General features: G+C 43.9%; 1 long non-coding RNA gene across 1 annotated transcript; it reads right to left on the bottom strand.

Annotated features, from left to right (window-relative positions):
- Positions 1–12642: 12642 nt before the first annotated feature.
- On the bottom strand, positions 12643–22626 carry LOC141410184 (uncharacterized). Its single transcript, XR_012434334.1, has 2 exons — positions 22496–22626; positions 12643–13102 (listed from the first exon to the last, which is right to left on the bottom strand). It is a non-coding gene; the product is annotated as an uncharacterized lncRNA (long non-coding RNA).
- Between the last annotated feature and the right edge of the window lie 2714 nt (positions 22627–25340).

Below are 25340 nucleotides of genomic sequence, written 5' to 3'. Positions count from 1 at the left end.
TATGAATGGATTAATGCATTTATCTGGGGGGTGGGTTCCTTATAAAATGACAAGTTGGGCCTTCTCTTTTCTCTCTCATCCTCTCTTGCTTTCCACCTTCCACCTTCCACAATGGGATGAAGCAGCAAGAAGGCCCTCACCAGATGCCAGACCCTCAATCTTGGATTCCCTGCCTCCAGAACTGTGAGGAAATAAATTTCTGTTCTTTATAAATTACCCAGTCTGTGGCATTCTGTTATAGCAGCACAAAATGGACTAAGACATATATCAAAACACCACATTGTACATTGCAAATGTATACAATTTTTGTTTGTCAACTATACCTCAAGAAAACTGGAAAAATTCAAATAGTCAAATGGATCTAAAGTGTTTCTAAGTAGCAAAAGGGCTTTACACACCTATTTTGTTACCATGTTCTATGCCATATTGAAGGTGGACTTGCCCTTCCATCTTTGGAGTGGATCGTAAACTCCTTGAATAATGGTCTTCCCACAGTATTCAGCACATAGGAGTACCCAAGACATTTGTGTAGAGTTCCTCCGAATTAAAACTGATATCAACAACACTTTCCGTGTCACCGGAGGGTAGGCAGGGCTGCAGAGTCACCCACCTTCAAGGATGATGCTCCAGTCACACCCAATGTGAAAGGTGTTCTCTGGAGCCATGCAAGCAAATGAGGTGGCCCCAAGAACAGGATCCTGACATCTCAGGAAGTCAGTCGGCCTTGCTTGGCCACAACTTGAGTTGCACTTAATTTTTAAACTATCACTAATCCCCCAAAACAGGTGGTGAGAAGAGTGTATTTTCTATATGAGTGTAACGGTTTTGTTCTCATTCTAAAAGAAAGCGGATGTTATTTAAATCAGATGACCACAACCAGAGGATGGAAAGGGGAAGGCAAAATGTTTTAACTTATTAAAAATATAAACCTGACTCAGAATCCTCATGTGATTCAGCTAAAGAGAAAATCATCTCTGGTGTTCATCTCATTTGCATTTAAAAACCCAGAAGGAATCATTGTGACTGATTGTTGATATTAATATTTGTATTAACTGTCTAGGGCTGCTATACATAACAAAGTACCTTAGGCTGGGCAGCTTAAACAACAGAAAGGTATTTATTGTCTCAGTTCTGAGGGCTGAAAGTCTAAGATCAAGGTGTCAGTAAGGTAGGTACCTTCTTGGGACTCAGAGAGAGAACATGTTCCAGGCCTCTCTCTTTAACTTGCAGATGGCCCTCCTCTCTCTGTAGCTCTTTAGTGTCTTTCCCTCTGTACGTGTCCGTGTCCAAATTACCCCTTTTATAAGGACACCACTAATATTGGATGACCTAATGACCTCATTTTGCCTTAATTACCCCTGTAAAAACCCTGTCTCCAAATACAATCACATTCCAAGATACCGGAGGTTAGGAATTTAACATATGAATTGAGGGCAATGAAGGACAACCCAATTCAGCCCATGACAGTGTCCTAGTGTTTCAAGACAGTTTCTGCACAGATAGACATCATTCTAGCCTTACCTTGCTAATTTTAAAAGACTCCCCACTCCACACACAAGTTGATGCTGTTGTTTTTTTAATAAAACTGTGTAGATCACTTTCCCTTGAAACATTGATGGACAGCTGTGGAAGGTGGGGTATCTGGGATTACATGCCAACATCCAACCTCGCTGGACCTATCCTGCTCCAGGCATTGCACCAATGACTCAGACACACTCACGGATTTAATCCTCCACACACATCTTCTAGGAGGAAGGCCATACACAATCCCCCCAGGATGAGGCCTCTTAAGGCTCCCCAAGGGGATGTGGGCTTGACCCATTGAATGCAGGATCACTCCCAGTTGTCCTGTAAGCCAAAGAGTTTACCACGCAGAATTATCTTTTCATCGTTATATCCCCAGGACCTGGGCCAAAGTCAACATTCCTACCTGTTTATTAAACTAAGCTGAACTGGAAGAAACTGCTCCAAATACCACTGGATTCTTTGGCTGCCATGCCCTGAGCTATGAGGCATGTGCCTCCTCCATCATTAAGTAAGATGTAACTAAAGAAATGTGCAGGTGCAGTGGCTCACACCTGCAGTCCCAGCACTTTGGGAGTGAATCACTTGAGGACAGGAGTTTGAGACCAGCCTGGCCAACACGGTGAAATCCCGTCTCTACTAAAAATACACACAAAAAATTAACCAGGCGTGGTGGCGCATGACTGTAATCCTTGGGGGGCTGAGGCAGGAGAATTGCTTGATCCCAGAAGGCGAAGGTTGCAGTGAGCCAACTCGGTTTAAAAAAAAAAAGAAATGATTTGCTGATGACTATTGTTCTAAAGTCTTTTGTTTTGTGTCTCCCAGAATAATTAAAAATTGATTGCTTTTCCTTACCTAATAATTTTCTTATCTATCACCTGGCAATTTATACGTAGTAGAAATAGTTGTGGAAATAAATTTCTGTCCTTTATATAGTACAATGTTGTTAACAACACAAAACAACATAAAAATTAAAGACCCCACCCTCTGCTGCTTTCACCACCTAGGCATTTGTGTGTGTTGCATGGACGCCTCTGTGGCCTCCACAAAGGATGGCCCCTCTGGCTTGGCCTGATACGATTTCTGACACGATTCTTTAAAGTTTTGGGGGGAAGACCCATCCTTTTTATGCCTGCATAGGAATGAGAATTCTATTCATTGCTACAATCTTTCTTGTTTCTCCATAGTCAGAAACAACTTTTCTGAGAAATGAAAACCCTAAAAACTGTCCTGAGAGAGTCAGCTACCAACAATCCCAGAGTGTTAAGGAGAAGAGAGGGCAATAGCAGCAATGGACCGGGCATCACCAAATGGAGACGGGGCAGCCTGTTGTGGGAGGGTCAATCCTAAAATAATCATCCCATCCGTCCATCTTATTCCATGACCAAATTTTAAGCTCCTTAAAGATGGGATTCTATCATGATTGTGTGACCCCTCCCTTCACCCAGCAACACCTAGGATAGAACTCACTGAGCATTCCATCATTCTGAGCAAACTGTCGCAAGGACAGAAAACCAAACCCCGCATGTTCTCACTCATAAGTGGGAACTGAACAATGAGAACACCTGGACACAGGACGGGGAACATCACACACCAGGGCCTGTCGTGAGGTGGAGGGAGGGGGAGGGATAGCATTAGGAGAAATACTTAATGTAAATGACGAGTTAATGGGTGCAGCACACCAACATGGCACAGTATACATAGGTAACAAACCTGCACGTTGTGCACATGTACCCTAGAACTTAAAGTATATATATAAGAAAAACTCACTGAGTATTTGTCTCTGAGGAAGAAAGGAATCTTTCTCTTTCCCTTTCTTTCCTTCCTTCCTCTCTCTCTCTCTCTCTCTCCCCCCGCTTCCTCTTTCTCTGCTTCCCTTCCCCTCCCACCCCTGCACTCCCCTCCCCTCCCTTCCCCTCCCCTTCCCTTTCTTTCTCAGGACCTCACTCTCACTCAGGCTGCAGTGCAGTGGTGCAACCTCAGCTGACTGCAGCCTCAACCTCCTGGGCTCAAGCAACCCTCCCACTTCAGCCTCCTGAGCAGCTGGGATTACAGGCATGCGCCACCACGCCCGGCTAACTGTATTTTTTTGTAGAGACAAGTTCTCACTATGTTGCCCAGGCGGGTCTCAAACTCCTGGCCTCAAGTGGTCCTCCCACATTGGCTTCCCAAAATTCTGGGATTACGGGTGTGAGCCACCAGTCCGGGCCAGAAAGGAAATTTTCATCTGAGGAATGTGAGCCCCTTTAAGTCATCAGGTCCAGGCAGGCACTGAAATGTGACAATAGTCACACCTCACTCACCACTTGAGCTGTGTATGTATGTAATCTGCCTGCTATGTGGACTCTTGACCCAATGCCACCACCAATAGCTACAAATTAACCTAACGATGGCATATGCTGGACAACATAACTTATACCCTATAGTGCAACAATGCCTAGCCGATCACTAATCAATGTTATTTCTGTAAACCAATGAGAATTCTTAACCAACAATGTTGGTAATTGCCTCCTCTCCTGGTTCATCCTTTGTTCTCCGGAGCACTTCCCAAGACAACTTGAAAATGTTTCCCAAGCAGCTGTTCTCAACCCTGGCCCAAATAAACTCTCTATATTCATTTTGCCTCAGTTTCTTTTCCTTTAAGTTGACAACTCCTAACTAGTTATTTTCATCCCTTTTCAGGCTTCCTAAGAGGTTACTTTCATTTAGGGTCATGATATGATAAAAAATATACCTGGTGTTTATCCCCAGTTCCTGGCACAGAGCTCCTAAAACCCTTGGAATTTCCTGAGTAATGGGAGGGTGTTTTGCTATTCAAAATGAGTCCCTTTAGCTACACGTGAGTTTGTGCTGATGAGGCGGCTCTTGGTGATCCCCTGGGGAGGGAAGAAGGGCTGGGAATTGAGTTCAGCCACCAATGGCCAATGAATTAATCAGTCACACCTATGTAACGGAACCTCCATAGAAATCCAAAAGACCAGGTTGAGGGAGCATGTGGGTTAATGGACAGACAGAGGTGCTGAGAGGGTGGAGTGCCTCGAGAGGACATGGAAGCTCTGCACGCACCGCCCACCCCCCTTAACGTGCCCTCTGCATCTCTTCCATTGGTTGTTTCTCCATTGTAGCCTTTATAATAAACTGGTAATAATAGTAAATTGCTTTCTTGAGTTCTGTGATTCATTCTAGTAAATTATTAAGCCTGAGGGAGGTTATGGGAATCCCCAAATTTGTAGTTGGCCAGGCAGCAGCGTGAATAGCCTGGGAACCCCATTTGTGACAGGTGTCTGAAGAGGGGGCTGTCTTGGGGGGTGAGCCCTCTAACTGGATGTAAGTATTGTCAGAATTGAAATGAATTGTTGGACACCCAGGTGGTGTCAAAGAACTGATTGGTGTGAGGAATAAAACTCTTAAATTTCTTTATTCCCACTTACTGATAGTGTTGGTAAGTTCATAACACCTTTTTCTTATCAGTTATGGCTTCATTAGGCTTGACTTACCCGTCTTACTTGCCTAGATTGGTCTTGAACTCCTGGGCTCAAGCGATCTTCCTGCCTTGGCCTCCCAAAGTGCTGGGATTACAGGTGTAAGCCACCATGCCCAGCCTCAGTATTTTTAATGCACACGATAAAACTTATTACCTTAAAAATTAAACTTCTCATATGTTAGTCTGAAAGAAGTTCCAAATGAGTTAATGCAAAAAACAAAATTATAAAAGCTCTAAGGCAAAAGACAAGTGAATATGTATATAATCTGAGTGTCAAGAAGACTTTCTGTGCAAGACTCTGAAGGAAGAAAACATGAAAAAATGGTAAAGTGGACTATTTAAATAAAAAGTGCTTTACTTAAAACATTAATAACACTAAAATGCAAATTAAAAGCACAGGAATTATCTTGCAATATGTATATAACATTGAGAAAAATCTATTGGTAGAGAGCGCTTAAAAACTACAAGAGAAAAAAATGAATATCCCAAGGACAAAAGTAGGCAAATAATAAAAATAGGCTAATTCTAAAAGAAGTATGAATGACTAATAAACAAATGAAAATTTAAATAATGGTGACATGCGATTTTCCTCCCATCAAATTATCAAAGTGATATTTGTAATGGTAAAAATATAAATAGCTGAAATGTCTATCTTTACATAATTGAATAATACATTATAGTTAAGTTACCTAATGGAACACAAGGTAGCCATTGTAAATGATGCCAGAGAGATGTATTGACAGATATTTAACAAAGTCCATGTGATTTTCTGTTGCATGAATTATGCATAGGCACAGTATCTCTGATTTCACAGTTAAAGACACGAAGATCCAGACATATTTTATTTCATGCATCTTTTCTTCCAACCCTATTCTGGCTGAAATCAACTAAAATGAATACCAACAGCAACCTTGTTCATGGGATATTGTACAAGAATGAGCTCGTAAGTCGATGTGCCAGAAAATGAAGGAGACAGAATGCTCAGAGAAAGTGCTCTGGATTAAAAGAGTTTTAAGCAACATCACAATGAAATTTGATGCATAACCCTTGAATGGATTCTTGTTCAAATAAACAAGCTATGAAAGGAATCTCCAAGACTGTTGTTCAAATAAACAAGTTATAAAAGATATCTCCAAGACTGCTAGAAAATTTGAATATGGATTGAGTATGAGAAACTAACTGTTCATTTTAGTAAGTGTGAGGTTAGTATTATGGTTATATAGGAAAATGTCCTTTTAAAAAATAAGAAATGCATACTGAAGTATTTAGGGGTAAAAAGTAATGATGTGTATAATTCACTGATTTTTTTAAATGTTCAATCCAATATTAAGTTCATCTGCCAAATGTTTCATTTTAAATGTTTCAGTTTTAGAATTTTGTTGTTGTTGTTGTTTTGAAACATTGCATTCCAGCCCGGGCGACAGAGCGACAGATAGAGCTCTGTCGCCCGGGCTGGAATGCAGTGGCATAATCTCGGCTCACCGCAAGCTCCGTCCCGGGTTCACGCCATTCTCCTGCCTCAGCCTCCCGAGAATTTTTTTAAGTTTCTATGTTTCTGTTGAGGTTTTCTATCTGTTCACTCACTATGCCATCTACTCCTTAAATCCTTTAATGTATTTATAAGAGCTGCATTGCAGTCTTTGTTAATTTCAACATTTGTGTCACTTTAGTGTCTGTTTTTATTGACTGCTAATTTTTCCTGGTATAAGTCATATTTACTTATACTATATAGGCTTAGTGACTTTTTAAAATATGCTGGACATTTTGGCATTTAGTTGAGAGTCCAGAAGTCTCAGGCCTTAGGACTAGCGCTAGTATAGCCCTAGAAGATTACTCTAAACTATTCCTAATAAGACCAAGCTTCCACAAGATCAAATCAACCACCAGTTGTTTCATATATCTTGTCCAGTTTATAGTTAGTAACAATGAGAGGGTAAATCTGATACTTGTTATTCCATCTTGGCTGGAACTAGAAGTAACATGAATTTATTAGGCTCTCAGCCTCAGGTTCATTATCACCTGTGGCAGGAGGGGTTGGGCTAGATAAGTGTTTCTCAACCCATAGCATGCATCAGAATCACCCACCCGGAGGTTCCCATTCTCAGAGTTCCTAAAGTCTTGGGTGCGGCTTGAGAATTCGGAGGCCTGACAAGTTCTCAGGCAATTCCAATATTGCCCATACAGAGAACCACACTTTGAGAACCACTGGACTAGAGCCAGGTTTTTCAACCCTAGTAGTACATTGAAACCGTCTGGGGAAATTTTTAAAAAATACCAATGCTTAGGCACCAGTCTAAAATAATTAGACTTTTCAGTGGAAAGTAGGATTTTTGTTTGTTTTTTCATATAAGGGCAGTCCTTAAAATTGGCCCATTCACGCTCACTCTTGTGTCTGGGAGGCCAAAGAGAACTGACCTCATGTGCATATATAATTATTTTCTTTTTATTGATTTAATTACATTGACTGTTAAAACTACATGCAAGACAAATAAAAATGCAAACACTGCAATGAGTACACTGAAAACAGAGAAAATATCAAGGCCTAAATAGAATTAATAGCTCCCTCAGCGATTTTTTTAATGTAGCTAAAGTTGAGAACCCCTGGGCTGGATAGTCTCCAGTATCCATTCAGCTCTGACTTCCTACAATTCCAGGCAGGAAAGCAAGTTGATGGGACAAGGGAAGTTTGTCAAATAGAGTCCCCAATTCCAAAAGACAGGACACAGGAGCATCCCAGCAGAGATGGCATCCAAGAGAGGACCCTCGAAACTGCATCAGTTTCAAATTTGGCAGAAGGTTCTCACATTCCTGAAGTTGTCACCTACAGTGTATGGTTCTGCCAATAGTTAGAATTATTTCTCAGATCAGGCACGCTTTCTCCATCTACAATATGAGTTTCCAGTGTAAAAGTTGGATTCATTCCCTTGAATGTACTCTTATGCAATCACGGAAATTTTTTGAGCTAGAAAATTCTCCAGAGACATAGCCAACATTTTCTTGCTACTAGACAAGCATATTACAGTTTATAAAGCACTTTCACATATGTATTTTGCTGGATTACAAACACCTCATGTGTGGTAGGCCAAGCTGATATTTTCTTTTATAAGGCTCTGAGAAGTTATATGGCTTAGGAAAGATTCCACAGCGAATCAGAGACAGTACCTGGACTTCAAAGCTCATAGGGCTGGGTGCGGTGGCTCACGCCTGTAATCCCAGCACTTTGGGAGGTCGAGGCGGGTGGATCACGAGGTTGAGAGTTTGAGACCAGCCTAGCCAACATGGTAAAATCCCATCTCTACTAAAAATACAAAAATTAGCCAGGTGTGCTGGCATGCGCCTGTAATCCCAGCTACTTGGGAAGCTGAGGCAGGGGAATTGCTTAAACCCAGGAGGTGGAGGTTGCAGCGAGCTGAGATCACGCCACTGCACTCCAGCCTGTGTGACAGAGCAAGACTCCATCTCGGGGAAAAAAATAATAATAAAGGAAAAAATAAAAAAAGCTCATCAACTCACTCAAAGCCGACTGCCTTCCCACAAGGCAATGAAACCTGTGAGTTTATATAAACAGTGAGCCATGGAAGAAATTATCACAGGTCTGCAAAGTCCTAACACATTTTTCACTTCCTTTCCTATTCCAGCAGCACTGGCAAGAGCGCTCATGAGTTGCTCCATAACCTGTGGAAGGAAATATCTAATCTGTATCAGTCAGGAGAGGCTGGATTACTCTGTGGTAACAAAGAATCCCCCAAATCTCAGTGGTTGCAGATAACAAGGTGTCAATTTGTGCTTCAGGCTATAAGTCCATCATGAATAGGCAGGGACACTTGGAGACCCAAGCACGTAGAGTAGTTATCACCTCGTATGTGGCTGATGTCATGCTAGAGGGACAAAAAGAATTCTAGAGGACCTCAAATTTTCCATTAAATACTTCAGTGTGTGTCACTTCTACACACCACTTGTTGGCCAGAACTGGTCACAAAACCCCAAAAGGGAGCCAAAAAGAACCATCCTACTGTATTAGTCCATTCTCATACTGCTAACAAAGACATACCTGTTCTCATGCTGGGTAATTCACAACGAAAAGAGATGTAATTGACTCACACTTTCACATGACTAGGGAAGCCTCAGGAAACTTACAATAAACACATTCTTCTTTACATAGCAGCAGGAGAGAGAATGAGAGAAGTGCAGAGCAAAAAGAGGAAAAGTCCCTCACAAAACCATCACATCTCATGAGAACTTACTATCATGAGAACAGCATGGGGGAACCACCCTATGATTCAATCACCTCCCACGAGGTCCCTCCCCTAACACGGGGGGATTAAAGTTTGGATTACAATTCAAGATGAGATTTGGGTAGGGACACAGACCCAGACCTTATCACTTACCTTGTGCTGGAAGGGAAGAAATCCAGAAATTTCTGGCAAACAACTCTAACGGCTACAAACAATTCCTCCTCCTTAGGCAGTGGAGGTCTCCTTGCTTAGGCCATTTGGGCGGCCACATTTCCTTCCACTCCCAGGAGGAGCATGGCCAGAGTAGAGGAGACGCTCGGGATAGACAAAAGCACATTGAATAAAGGGTTTTCTTTATATGGCTCCTTTAAAAGATGATGGCTGGAGCCATTTGCTTCAGAGAGGGTTCTCATGGTGGAGGGTCTGGAAACAGCACAGCGAGGAGTGTTTGACAGTTTGTCATCCTTGAGGAGAACAAACAGCTTCTCAGATGGAGCCAGCAGAATGTTGGAGGGGTTGGGAGAGGAGGAGTAGCTCTTGGCTGTTGCACAGCCTGGGGAATTCGGGGGAGGAGGGGGTGACTGAAAAGCCGACTCCTCTCTTCTTCACTCACAGGCAGGGCGGAGGGACCACTAGACAAGGCTGGGTGGCAGGGAGGCAGGAGGCTATGCTTGCCAGGGGGACAGCAATGCGACTGACAGCTTCCAGAAGCCACCTGATGTCAGGGAGGAAGAGTAAGGCCAGTTAGAGCCAAAATCACTGCTCCTTTTTCTGCCCACTCACTTGCAGCCACACTTCTCCCCCGTCCTGCCCAGCACTCAGGACCTTCCCTTATGCCGCCTCTGCTGTCCAAAGACACCTCATCACATGCTCCAGAACCATCGCCTCTGCCCCAAACACCTGTATTAACTAACTCATTAATTAACTACTTTTTTCTTCCTCCTCCTCCTTCTTTTCTTCACCACCTTCCCAGAAAATTTCATTCTCCACTCTCTGTAGCATTAACTGCACATTAAGAAGACAGCAATCTGATTAAACTGATTTAAAATAATCACAAACTAGGCCAGTACAGTGGCTCATGCCTATAATCCCAGCACTTTGGGAGGCCAAGGTGGGCAGACCAGCCTGGAGTCTGAGACCAGCCTGGGCAACGTGATAAAACCCTGTCTCCACCAAAAATACAAAAAACTTGCCAGGCGTGGTGGTGCGTGACTGAAGTGCCAGCTAGCTACTCAGGAGGCTGAGGTGGGAGGATCGCTTGAGCTGGGAGGCGGAGGCTGTAGTGAGCCAAGATTGTGCCACTGCACTCTACCTGGGGTGACGAGAGTAAGACCCTGTCTCAATTTTTAAAAATTAAAAGAAAAAGAGTATATAATAATAACAAACTTTTATGTTGAGCCCTTACTACGGTCCATGTGCTGTTGCCTAAGTACAGTATGTCACAACCCTAATTCTAAATACAACGCCTTTGGGGTATCCTCCCAGATGAGGAAATCAAGTGTGGGGAGCTGTAGTCATTTATCTAAGAAGGTTTAATTTGTAAGCGGCAGAATAAGGGCCAAACACAAGCCCTCTGGCTACAGAACTCACACACCTAACTGCTATGCCACGTCTCACCCATACTGACGTCGGGTAGCGTGACAGCTGTCATCAAAACACTCCCAGGGGATCTTGATTTCGGGAATTCCAGGCCACTCGGTGGGGACGTTCTACAGCAGAGGTTTGCTCAGTCCCTGGCAGAGCATTCTCAGACCAGGGTCTCTGGCAAACCCCAGCTGGCCTCCTTCCATGCCCAGACCCTTCTTCTCCTTCCCCTAGGTAAGCCCAGAATTTCTCCCCATCCTTGTCTGTCCAGGACCTGTGTTCCTCCCAGCGCTGGCCTCCATCCTGGTCCTCCTGGATGGCTTTGATGAGCTGATGCCTGTCTGAGGGCTCCGCTTCCCCAGGCTTTGGCCAGAGACACACAGGGCTCTTCCCTGGGAACCTAACTCTGGGCTCTCATCTTCAGCTTGTGTCCTGGGATGCTCCACCAACTCGGAAAAGGTGCCTCCTAGGAGGTGGGAGGCGGTCACAGACCGGAGCCCCAGAGTAAAAGTATCCTGGGCACTGGCCAGTTGGAAGAAATGTTGATGGTAACAGCCAGTGAGGCAATACCAGTGCATACTTGTGAAATGCTGGCCCGTAAGTCAGTCTTCCCCGCAGGTGACACAGCTTCAATATCAAAGTCACTGTTCATGCCAGGACATCACATCGTGGCTCTCATGGTCTCCCCACCCTAACCCTCCCCGCTTCTACTCCGGGGTTCTCTGGCGACTGGGCTCAGTAAGTAGGAATCGAACCACGCCCGTAAGACCATGGACACCGATGAGCCATCCCTGCTGGTTCACCTACATTTACACACCCAGTTACACATCCAGTTTCACACTCTGTATATTTTCTAATCCTAGGTATACACCATATTCCTAGAACCATTGGTCTTTCCTTGCCCTCCTCCAAAGGCAAAATAAACTTAGGGTCCCAGAGATCCCTAGGGAGACACGCGGCAGAGGTGACCTAAACCCAAAGCAATCGCCTGGCGTCCCTCTCTCCCTCCTAAGCCTTCCAGTTAAGGCTTCTGCTCTTCCAGGGTCAGGGCAGCTCGGGGGCCGGCGCGCTAATAAAGCTAGGAGGCTTCGGGCAAGGCAGGCTGGAGATGCCAGGGCAGCCCTAGGGCAGCGGCTCATGTCCTCCCCCGTCCCCAGTTCTCCCTTCCCCTTCCCCCTTCCCCCTCCCCCGCCCCCGTTCTCCCCTCCCCCTCCCCCATTCTCGGGCCCTCCTCCAGCCTCTCTCTGCGAGGGTGGACGCTGCATCCAGCTCCAGCGCTGCGCTGCGCTGCGCTGCCCAGGGCCGCACAGGGCTCTGGGGGAAGCTCGTCCCCACCGCCAAGCTGCTCGCCCCCCGTTCTGCCACCCGGAGATCTGGGAAGAAATCACATCCTGGCCAGGGGCAGGGGCTCACGCCTATAATACCAGCACTTTGGGAGGCCCAGGTGGGCGAATCACCTGAGGTCGGGAGTGAGACCAGCCCGACCAACATGGGGACACCCTGTCTCCACTAAAAATACAAAAACTAGCTGGGCGTGGTGGTGCGAGTCTACAATCCCAGCCACTCCTGTGTCTGGAATTGGTTCCTTCCAGTGGGTTCTTGGTCTCGCTGACTTCAAGAACGAAGCCACAGACCCTAGCAGTGAACATTAAAAGTTCTTAAACACGCTGTGTCTGGAGTTTGTTCCTTTAGATGTTCAGATGTGTCCCGAGTTTCTTCTTTCTGGTGGGCTCGTGGTCCACACTGTTTTCAGGAGTGAAGCTGCAAACCTTGGCCGTGAGTGTTACAGGTCATAAAAAGCAGTGCAGACCCAAAGAGTGGACAGCAACATTTATTGTAGACGGCAAAAAAACAAAGATTCCACAAAGCAAAATTAGACCCAACCTGGTTGTCACTGCTGGGGAGGGAGGTGGGGTGGCCCGCTTTCCGTCCGTTATTTGGCCCCACCCACATCCTGCTGATTGGTCCATTTTACAGAGAACTGATTGGTCCATTTTACAGAGAACTGATTGGTCCATTTTACAGAGTGCTGATTGGTCCGTTTTACAGAGTGCTGATTGGTCCGTTTTGATAGAGTGCTGATTGGTGCGTTTACAAACCTTTAGCTAGACACAGAGTGCTGATTGGTGCATTTACAATCTTTTAGCTAGACAGAAAAGTTCTCCAAGTCCCCTACCCCATCCAGAAGCCCAGCTATTCTAGAGGCTGAGGCAGGAAAACCACTTGAACCCAGTAAAGGCTGCAGTGAGCCGCGATGGCGCCATTGCACTCCAGCCTGGGGGACAAGAGCAGCTCAAATAAGTAAATAGGAATCACCCCTGGCCAAACCTGGCTGAACTCCAGGCATTCCCCACCGGGGATACTGCTGGGTGGTGTCCCGGGATCCAACCCTCCCAGGAGAAGTCCCGCTTCCGAGATCCCAGCTACCCGCTCCCTCCCCCCGCCCTCCTGGCCAGAACCCCCCCGAGCAGTTGGGACACATTCCTGTTTGAAGAATACAAGAGGAAGCGCCTGCAGCGCTCAGTTTCCCGGCAGAGCAGCGTGGCCGCCGGGTGGGCATGGGTGGGCGGCCAGGGTGGGCCGGGGACCGTGGACGGTGGGTGCTGCAGGGGACCCACCCACACACCCCCCAACTCGCTCTGCCGGGGGGGGGCGGTGCCAGCCTAGGCTACAGGTGGGGAGGACTCCCGGTGGCCTAGTGGAAAAGCTGAAAAGCTGCCCTCTCTCACACCCACGCTCGCCATGGGCATGAGCACCTCTACAGCTCTTTTGTGAAAAATGTCTTTGCCAGTACTCTGTCAAAAGCTTCTCTGAATCCGCTCATCTGAGAGGTCGAGAGGATCTGGGCCATTCCTTTACAATCTGCACAAGGGGAGGGAGGTCAGCTACACCCTCCCTTTGCCCCCCTGTCCTTCCCGTAGCCCTAGAACCATTGGTCTTTCCTTGCCCTCCTCCAAAGGCAAAATAAACTTAGGGTCCCGGGATCCCTGGGGAGACACGCGGCAGAGGTGACCTAAAGCCAAAGCAATCACCTGGCGTCCCTCTCTCCCTCTTAAGCCTTCCAGCTAAGGGTTCTGCTCTTCCGGGGTCAGGGCAGCTCGGAGGCCGGTGCGCTAATAGAGCTAGGAGGCTTCGGGCAACTCTGTCAGGCTTCCTGGTGGCACCCTGGCGCAAGCGACAGCTGGACCCTGAGCCTCAAGTGACCTTCGGAGGCCAGGCACCCACACCTGACACACTGATGACAAATGAACTTGGTTCTGCCCCAACCAGAGCACTAGAGTTAGATGTTTTATGGACACAGCCACCAGAAGCTGCCTTTTCCCAGCCTTTACAAAGCTCAGGACTCTGCCTCTCAGCATATTTCTCCATGAACTGCTGACCGTGCCCTGGACTGACAGGTCAATGGCCTTGGCTTTGTCCTTCTTTCTGTTATGACATATCCATTGTGTGGGTGTTTGGGGCAAAACTGAAACAGAAAGATTCTCACTTTAACATCCTGTTGTGAGGATTTCAGGATCATGGCAAACAGGAGGCAGGACTAGATTGCAACTCTGGACAGAGCAGCCTGCAGAGACTCACATTGAATTTTAGCTCCAGATCAACTGCAAGAACAAACCAGCAATCCTGAGAGGACCCACAGACCCTCTGAAGGAAGCAGACTGCTCCTGCAGGACCCGGGAGACGCCCCAAATACTGAGTGCCCCAACTGTGGAAGTGGGAAAGGGAGAACCTCGTCTCCCGAACACACACTCCCACTGGAGAAGCTGAAGGTCTGTTTGCGGAGAAGTTTCCAACTCTACCTTGAGCAGAGCCAAGTTAGAGAGCTGAGGGAAAAACGGAGGGAGAGGAAGCAGCAGTAAGGCCCTGGGAGCTTGCTGGGTCCCCTAGCAGCCCATTCCTGCTTGGCACCACCGGGATCCTTTGGGAGGGCGGCCTGAGGAGCAGGGGGTAAAACTCCACAGGGAGAAGGATTTCTCTAGCTGAACTTTGTAACAATTTGAAACCCACTAGAAGCTTCCTGGCCAGAACTCGGAAGAGGGCTCGAATCCAGCCTGCAGACTCCGCGGGCAGGGGAAGAACTAAAGCCTTTTTCTTTCTCAGCTGGGAGGTGGAAAGCCTGAGGCAAGTTTTCAAACCCATCTTGCCTGTCACCTGGAAACAGATGCAGGGCTGTCGTGGAGGGCACGGTGGGAGTGAGACCAGCCCTTCAGTTTGCATGGGAGCTGGGTGAGGTCTGTAAGTGCCAGCTTTTTCCCCACTTCCCTGACCCCTGCATGACTCAGCTAGAGGGAGTCCTAATCCTCCTAGGTACACAACTCCAGTGACTTGGGAATCTCACCCCTATCCCCCACAGCAGCCCCAGCAAGACCTGCCCCAGGAGAGTCTGAGCTCAGACACGCCTAACCCCGCCCCCACCTGGTGGTCCTTCCCTACCCACCCTGTTAGTGGAAGACAAAGAGCATATCATCTTGGGAGTTCTAGGGCCCTGCCCACCACTGGTCCCTTTACACACTACTACAGCTGATGCTTTCTAGAAATCACTACCTCCTGTTAGGAGACCAACCAGCACAAAAATAAAGCATTAAACCACCGAAGCTAAGCACGCTCATGGAGTCCATTGCACCCTCTGCCATCTCCACCAGAACATGTGCTGGCCACAGCTGACAAACCCATGGACAGCTCACATCACAGGAATCTGTACAGACAACCCCAGGACCATCCCAGAGCCAGTTAGACTTGCTGGGTGGCCAGACCCAGAAGAGAGACAACAATCACTGCAGTGCAGCTCACAGGAAGCCACATCCACAGGAAAAGGTGGAGAAAACTACACCAAGGCAACACTCCATGAGACAAAAAAATATGAACAATAGCGATCAGCCCTAGACTTTCCCTCTGACAGAGCCTACCCAAATGGGAAGGAACCAAAAAACCAACCCTGGTAATATGACAAAACAAAGCTCATCAACACCCCGCACCCTCCCAAAATCACACTAGTGCACGAGCAGTGCATCCAAACCAAGAAGAAATCCCTGATTTACCTGAAAAAGAACTCAGGAGGTTAGTTATTAAGTTAAATTAGGGAGGGACCAGAGAAAGGCAAAGCCCAATGCAAGGAAATCCAAATATTGAAGGAAATAGATAGCTTAAAGAAAAAAAAAATCAAAAATTCAGGAAACTGTGGACACACTTTTAGAAATGCGAAATGCTCTGGAAAGTCTCAGCAATAGAATTGAACAAGTAGAACAAAGAAATTCAGAGCTCGAAGACAAGGTCTTCGAATTAACCCAATCCAACAAGGACAAAGAAAAAAGAATAAGAAAATATGAACAAAGCGTCCAAGAAGTCTGGGATTATGTTAAATGACCAAACCTAAGAATAATCAGTATTTCTGAGGAAGAAGACAATTATAAAAGTTTGGAAAACATATTCAGGGGAATAATCAAGGAAAACTTCCCCAGCCTGGTGAGAGACCTAGACATGCCAATACGAGAAGCACAAAGAACACCTGGGAAATTCATTGCAAAAAGATCATCGCCTAGGCACATTGTCATCAGGTTATGCAAAGTTAAGAAGAAGGAACGAATCTTAAGAGCTGTGAGACAGAAGCACTAGGTAACCTATAAGGGAAAACCTATTAGATTAACAGCCAATTTCTCAGCAGAAACCCTACAAGCTAGAAAGGATTGGGGACCTATCTTCAGCCTCCTGAAACAAAACATTTATCAGCCAAGAATTTGTATACATCGAAACTAAGTATTATATGTGAAGGAAAGTGACAGCTGTTTTCAGACAAACAAACGCTAAGAGAATTCGCCATTACCATGCCACCACTACAAGAACTGCTAAAAGGAGCTCTAAATCTTGAAATAAATCCTGGAAACACATCAGAACAGAACCACTTTAAAGCATAAATCACAGAGGACCTATAAAGCAAAAATACAAGTTAAAAATCAAAAACAAAAAATGAAAAAAAAAAAGTACAGAAGCAACAAAGAGCATGATGAATGCAATGGTATTTCATATTTCAGTACTATCATTGCATGTAAGTGGCCTAAATGCTCCACTTAAAATACACAGAACTGCAGAACAGATAAGAATTCACCAACCATCTGCTCCCTTTAGGAGACTCACCTAACACATAAGGACTCACTTAAAGTAAAGGAAGGGGAAATAGGCATTTCATGCAAATGGACACCAAAAGTGAGCAGGGGTAGCTATTTTTATATCAGACAAAAAAACTTTAAAGCAACAGTGGTTAAAAGAGACAAAGAGGCCGGGCGCGGTGGCTCACGCCTGTAATCCCAGCACTTTGGGAGGCCGAGACGGGCGAATCACAAGGTCAGGAGATCGAGACCATCCTGGCTAACACGGCAAAACCCCGTCTCTACTAAAAACACAAAAAATTAGCCGGGCGAGGTGGCGGCGCCTGTGGTCCCAGCTACTCAGGAGGCTGAGGCAGGAGAATGGCGGGAACCCGGGAGGCGGAGCTTGCAGTGAGCTGAGATCTGGCCACTGCACTCCAGCCTGGGCGACAGAGCGAGACTCCGTCTCAAAAAAAAAAAAAAAAAAAAAAAAGAGACAAAGAGGGGCAGTATATGATGGTAAAAGGCCTTGTCTAACAGGAAAATATCACAATCCTATGCATGTATGCACCTAACACTGGAGCTCCAAAATTTATAAAGCAATTTTATAAAATTTATAAAACAATAGACCTAAGAAATGAGATAGGCCACAATGCAATAATAGTGGGGGCTTCAATACTCCACTGACAGCACTAGACAGGTCATCAAGACAGAAAGTCAACAATAACAACAACAAAAACAAATGGACTTAACAGATATATATGAATATTTCATCCAACAACCACATAATACACATTCTATTCAACAGCACATGGAACTTTCTCCCAGATAGACCATATGATAGGCCATAAAATGAGCCTCAATAAAATTAAGAAAGTTGAAATTATATCAAGCACTCTCTCAGACCACAGTGGAATAAAACTGGAAATCAACTCCAGAAGGAACCTTCAAAACCACACAAATACATCGAAATTAAATAACCTGTTCCTGAATGAATTTTGGGTCAAAAAATGAAATCAAGATGGAAATTTAAAAAATTCTTCAAACTGAATGACCATGACACAACCTTTCAAAACCTCTGGGATACAGCTAAGGTGGTGCTAAGAGCATAGCCCTAAACGCCTACATCAAAAAGTCTGAAAGAGCACAAACAGACGATGTAAGATCACACCTCAAGGAGCTAGAGAAAGAACAAACCAAACCCAAACACCAGCAAAACAAAGGAAATAACCAAGATCAGAGCAGAACTAAATGAAATTGAAACAAGACAAAACAAAAAATACAAAAGATAAATGAAACAAACAGCTGGTTCTTTGGAAAGATAAATAAAATTGATAGATCATTAGCAAGATTAACCAAGAAAAGAAGAGAGAAAATCCAAATAACCTCACTAAGAAACAAAACAGGAGATATTACAACTGACACCACTGAAATACAGAGGATCATTCAAGGCTACCATGAACATCTTTACACACATAAACTAGAAAACCTAGAAGAGATGGATAAATTCCTGGAAAAATACAACCCTCCTAGCTTAAATTAGGAAGAATTAGATACCCTGAACAGACCAATAACAAGCAGCGAGATTAAAATGGTAATTTTAAAATTACCAACATATAAAGTCCAGGACCAGGCAGATTCACAGCATAATTCTACCAGACATTCAAAGAAGAATTGGTACCAATCCTTTTGACACCATTCCATAAGATAGAAAGAAGGAACCCTCCCTAATTCATTCTACAAAGCCAACATCGCCCTAATACCAAAACCAGGAAAGGATACAACCAAAAAAGAAAACTACAGACTGATATCCTTGATGAACATAGATGCTAAAATCCTTAACAAAATACCAGCTAACTGAATCCAACAACATATTGAAAAGATAATCCACTATGATCAAGTGGGTTTCATACCAGGGATGCAGGGATGGTTTAACATATGCAAGTCAGTAAATGTGATACATCACATAAACATCATTAAAAACAAAGTTCACATGATCATCTCAATAGATGCAAAAAAGCATTAGACAAAATCCAGCATCGCTTTATGATTAAAACCCTCAGCAAAATCGGCATACAAAGGACATACCTTAATGTAACAAAAGCCATCTATGACAAACTCACAGCCAACATAATACTGAATGGGGAAAAGTTGAAAGCATTCCCTCTGAGAATGGGAACAAGACAAGGATGCCCACTCTCACTAGTCCTCCTCAACATAGTACTGGCAGTCCTAGCCAGAGCAATCAGACAAGAGAAAGAAATAAAGGAAATCCAAATCGGTAAAGAGGAAGTCAAACTCACTGTTTGCTGATGATATGATTGTTTACCTTGAAAACCCTAAGGATTCCTCCAGAAAGCTCCTAGAATTGATAAAATAATTCAGCAGTGTTTCCGGATATGAGATTAATGTACACAAATCAGTAGCTCTTCTATACACCAACAGCGAGAAAGCAGAGAATCAAATCAAATCAAAAAGAAGTGAAACTGTCACTGTTTGCTGACAATATGATCGTTTACCTTGAAAACCTGAAGGATTCCTCCCGAAAACTCCTAGAACTGATAAAATAATTCAAAAGTATTTCCTGATATGTGATTAATGTACACAAGTCAGTAGCTCTTCTATACACCAACAGCGACAAAGCAGAGAATCAAATCAAGAACTCAACCCCTTTTACAATAGCTTAAAAAAAAAAAAATGGGAATATACCTAACAAAGGAGTTGAAAGACCTCTACAAGGAAAACTAAGAAATAAAAAATAAATTAAAAAAACACTGCTGAAAGAAATCACAGATGACACAAACAAATGGAAACACATCCCATACTCATGGATGGGTAGAATCAATATTGTGAAAATGACCATACTGTCGAAAGCAATCTACAAATTCAATGTAATCCCCATCAAAATACCACCATCATTCTTCACAGAGTTAGAAAAAACAATTCTAAAATCCATATGGAACCAAAAAAAGAGCCCACATAGTCAAAGCAAGACAGCAAAAAGAACAAATCTGGAGGCATCACATTACCTGATTTCAAACTATACTGTAAGGCTGTAGTCACCAAAACAGCATGGTACTGGTATAAAAATAGGCACATAGACCAATGGAACAGAATAGAAAATCCAGAAATAAACTCAAATACTTACAGCCAACTGATATTCAACAAAGCAAGCAAAAACATAAAGTGGGGGAAAGGATACCCTTTTCAACAAATGGCACTGGGATAATTGGCTAGCCACATGTAGGAGAATGAAACTGGATTCTCATCTCTTACCTTATACAAAAATCAACTCAAGATGGATTAAGGACTTAAACCTAAGACCTGAAACTATAAAAATTCTAGAAGATGACATTGGAAAAATCCTTCTACACGTTGGCTTACACAAGGATTTCATGACCAAGAACCTGGAAGCAAATGCAATGAAAGCAAACATAAATAGCTGGGGCCTAATTAAACTAGAGTTTTTGCACAGTAAAAGGAACAGTCAGCAGAGTAAACAGACAACACACAGAATGGGAGAAAATCTTCACAATCTATACCTCTGATAACGGACTAATGTCCAGAATCTACAAGAAACTCAAACAAATAAGCAAGAAAAAAAGAAACAGTCCCATCAAAAATTGGGCTGGCATGAATAGACAATTCTCAAGGCTGGGCGTGGTGGCTCACACCTGTAATCCCAGCACTTTGGGAGGGCGAGGCAGGCAGATCACCAGGTCAGGAGTTCAAGACCAGCTTGACCAACATGGTGAAACCCCGTCTCTATTAAAAATACAAAAATTAGCCGGGCGTGGTGGCGTGTGCTTGTAATCCCAGCTATTCGGGAGGCTGAGGCAGGAGAATCATTTGAACCTGGGAGACAGAGGTTGCAGTGAGCGGAGATTGCGCCACTGCACTCCAGTCTGGGTGACAGAGTGAAACTCCATCTCAAGAAAAAAAACAATGAATGAAAGAAAAAATGCTCAACATCACTAATGATCAGGGAAATGCAAATCAAAACCACAATGCAATACCACCTTATTCCTCCAAGAATGGCCATAATCAAAAAATCAAAAAACATTAGATGTTGACATGGATGCAGTGATCAGGGAATACTTCTAAACTGCTGATGGGAATGTAAACTAGTACAACCACTATGGAAAACAGTGTAGAGATTCCTTAAAGAACTTAAGGTAGAGCTACCATTTGATTCCGCAATCCCACTACTGGGTAGTCCCTCTACCCAGAGGAAAAGAAGTCATTATTCGAAAAAGATACTTGCACAGGCATGTTTATAGCAGCACAATTCACAATTGCAAAATCCTGGAACCAACCTAAATGCCCATCAGTCAACGAATGGATAAAGAAACTGTGATATATATATATATATGTATACACACGTATATATACACACACACACATATATACATGTGTGTATATATGTATATATGTATGTGTGTATATATGTATATGTGTATATATACGTATATATGATGGACTACTAGTCATAAAAAGGAATGAATTAACAGCATTTGCAGTGACCTGGATGAGACTGGAGACAATTATTCTAAGTGAAGTAACTCAGGAATGGAAAACCAAACATCATATGTTCTCACTGATATGTGGAAGCTAAGCTATGAGGATGCAAAGGCATAAGAATGATACAATGGACTTTGGGGACTTGAGGGGGAAGAGTGGGAGGGGGACGCGGGATAAAAGACTACAAATATGGTGCAGTGTATACTGCTCAGGGTGATGGGTGCACTAAAATCTTACAAATCACTGCTAAAGAACTTACTCATGTAACCAAATACCACCTGTACTCCCGACAACTTATGGAAAAATAAAACAAATAAACAAAACCTGTTGCAACACTATTCAGAAAAAAATGTGGCCTCTCTTTCTCTTTCCAGCCAAGAATTAGAAAGTTGGATGTTATCTCAAACCTTAGGTCAATGACAAAAGCCACAGTGGATGTTTGGCTTGTGTGATTAGCCTTTCGTAGGCAGAGCTGGCTTCAGAAGCCTGTGATCTGTGTAGTTCCCAAAGACCTCACCCTCAGGAGGGCTCACCCTGGAGTTGATGCGCTGCTGTTGGTGTCCTAAAATTCTAACAATGGGCCTGTCATTTGCATTTTGGGCCTCGTAAGTGATGCCACTTATCCTGGTGCTAGGTGTGGAGGGTACAGCTATGGGAAAACTGCCCTCAAGTTCACGATCATGTGAGGGTTAGCCAGTGATATGGGGTGCGGGACTGGAGACTGGTGGAGGGGAAAGAGAGGAAAGGAAGGGGTTTCCAGGTAGAAGTTGGAAAATGCAAAGCCCAGAGGTGAGAGAGAGTATGGAATCATCAGGAAACTCCAAATAGTTCAGTGAGGTTGGAGTGGAGGGCTGCAGTGGAGAAGTGGCAAAGGTGGGAGAGGAGAGCCAGTTAAATCAGGAGCCGCCTTGTTATCTCCTATAAAAGAGTGTGATCTTTATCCTCAAAGCAGTGGGAAACTACCAAGGCTCGTCGTAAGACCCAGGTTCTCTCCCTGGGCAGGCACTGGACCACATGTTCTAGGCTCCTTGAAATCAGGTGTGGACCTGAAACTGAGTTCTCACCAGTGGCCTGCAGGCAGGTGTGATGTGGGCCAACACCAGGCATGGCCCTCCACACTCTTTCTTCTTCTGCAGCATCCTTAGAAGGCATTGGTGAATGCTTGTGGATCTTAGGTCTCTGAATCACCACCTGAAACAATCATTTTGTATTTTATGTGAGCAAGAAATAGATTTCTATTGTGTTACACTATTGAGACCGCAGGTTTATGTTGCAGCAGCTAGGATTACCTAGATTTACTTTCAGGAAAGACTTCTCTGCAAGGAATGTGGAGAATGGGTTGGAGGAGGCAAGAAGAGGAAGGAAGACAAGTGAGAATACATGTGTAGGAATCAACTGAGTGATTGCTATAGGCAACCTATAGGCAGTCTCAAAAGGTGCTATTTAAATTTGCGTGACAGAGTGACAGGCGGAAGAAGGTGTCCTATAGTCCAGCTTGGGTAACTGCACGGATTGTCTTGCCTTTCAGTTTAATGCAACTGATAATTCATAAGGAGCAGAAGACAGTGGGTGAGGTGTCCAGTATGCAGAGCTGATACAGTGAACTCGATTCCTGCTCTGGTGCATCCAGTCCTAGAGCTGAAAAATTAAAGAAGGTGTGTTGGGAAGGTGGGTAATAATCTTGGCTTTGGATACACTGAGATAGAGATACTTGTTGTGTGTCCAAATGGAAGGGTGGGATGAGCAAGTAGAGATTTGGGTCTGCAGCTCAGGAGAGAGATCTGAGCTCTGGGCTGGCAGTCAGGCCATGGATGAGGGCCAGACCAATTTTGGAGAAAGTGGATGAAAGAAGACTCAGGCCAGCCCCACAAGGGATAGCAATATTTACAGCATAGGCCAGGGAAAGGGTAGGACAATGAGACTGAGCAAGAGAGGCCAGGAAGGTAGAAGGAAGATCAGGACCCAAAACAAAAAGTATTTCTTAGAGAAGAAGTCTCCAAAAGGGTCAAATACTGCTGAAAAATCAGGTTTCTATTGAACTTAGGAAGAAGGAGGGTGTTGGTGACCATTTGTTTAGTGTCGTGGTGGAGCACAAACCAGATTGGAGTTGGCTGAGTAAGAAGTAAGCAATCACACAGCTTGGAAGCTAGAAGATTCATACATTTGACTACATAAAAGCTCTTCTTTTTAATTTCACATGGTGAAAACACTGTAAACAAGATAAAATACAAATAACAATATATGCATATATTTATGACTCATTTCACAGACAAAAGGCTAATCTCTTTCTTACCTTTTTTTTTTAAGAGATGGGGGCCTCACTACATTGCCCAGGCTGAAGTGCATTGGCTATTAACAAGCACAATCACAGTACACTACAGCCTCCTGGGCTTAAGCCGTCCTTCTGCCCCGGCCTCCCGAGCAGCTGGGACTACAGGTACGTGCCCCTGTGCTCGGCTTAATTCCTTGAATACATAAAATGCTTCTACTCATTCATGCATAGTAGACCTACACTCCCAAAGAAAAATATGGGCAAAGTATATGAAGTCAGTTCACAGAACAGGAAATAAAAACAGTTCTTAAACAAAAGAAACGCAGAAATAGACTTTACTCATGAAAAGAGGAAGTCAATGTTCAATTGCCATTCTCATTAAAAACTCTTATAAAAACCAAGGATAAAAAGATATTTTCAAAACCCATTTATATGGATTTTATTTCAATTTCAATACCATGTCACTTAGTATTAGACATGTGGTTGTATAATGGAGTTCTTCTTTCTTTAGATTATGTGCAGACTACAGAATTAGATTTTCCTTGTTAAAATTTTAAATATTACAGAAATATAGAAGGCAAAAAATGGAAGGTTTTTTCCCATATCTCCTTCCCCAAACCTATCTCAGAGACAACCTCTGTTAGCAGTGCAAAGTGTCACCTTTTAAACCTCTTCCCATAGATTCACATATATGAATGTACATATACAGGGTTTCATTCATATAAATGAGATCATATTATACACATTGCATTGCAAGTTACATTTTTCACTTAATTTTTCATGGTCTTTTACAATAAGTGCATTTGAACCTATTGTGATTTTTTAAATTCTGCATAGTTCATACTACAATTAAATTATTCTCCTATTGAAGGAAAAATTAAAATTGAATTAATTCCACTTCATTTTCTTTGTTTTTTCCCTCCCTCCCTCTCTGCCTTCTTTCCTTCTTTTCTTTTTCTTTTTCTTTCCTTTTTTGCTATTCAAAAATAATGCTAACTGTATGCTTAGAAATGGTTAAGATGGTAAATTTTGTTTTTCTTTACCACAATTTTTTAAATAATCCTACAAAAATGCCTTTAAAAATACTACAGAGAAAACCTCAACATATCTAAGCATGTATGCAAATACTTATGTAGATCAGACATCTAAAAGTGAAATGCTGGCCCAAAAAGAATGTCCATTTAAAATGGAAAGGCTGCCCACTTCCTTTCAAAAACCCTTAATCCACATTCCCACACACAAGGTAAGGATGCCTGTTTTCTCATATGCTCACCAACACTGGATATTATCAATCTCTAAATTAAAACAGAGCAGAACAAGAATTTCTGTCATGATTGTGCACTCTGTGTCTTGGTTCATTTGTGTTGCTATAAAACACACACACACACACACATACACACACAAAGCTGGGTAATTCACTGGCTCACAGTTCTGCACACTGTACAAAAAGCATGGCACCAGTATCTGCTTCTGGTGAGGCCTCCACTGATGGCAAAAGGTGAAGGGGAACTGCCATGTGCAGAGATCACAAGGCAATAGATCAAAAGCAAGAGACAGAGGGCAGGGGTCAGGTTTTTTGTTCTCAGGGGAACAAATAAAGCCAGAAGTCACTCATTACCTCGAAGATGGCACCAAAC

This window comes from Macaca fascicularis, chromosome 4, assembly GCF_037993035.2.
Source record: "Macaca fascicularis isolate 582-1 chromosome 4, T2T-MFA8v1.1".
Lineage (NCBI taxonomy): Eukaryota > Metazoa > Chordata > Mammalia > Primates > Cercopithecidae > Macaca > Macaca fascicularis.
Note: the sequence above shows the minus strand (reverse complement) of the source record. Positions and strands in the feature narration are given on the sequence as shown.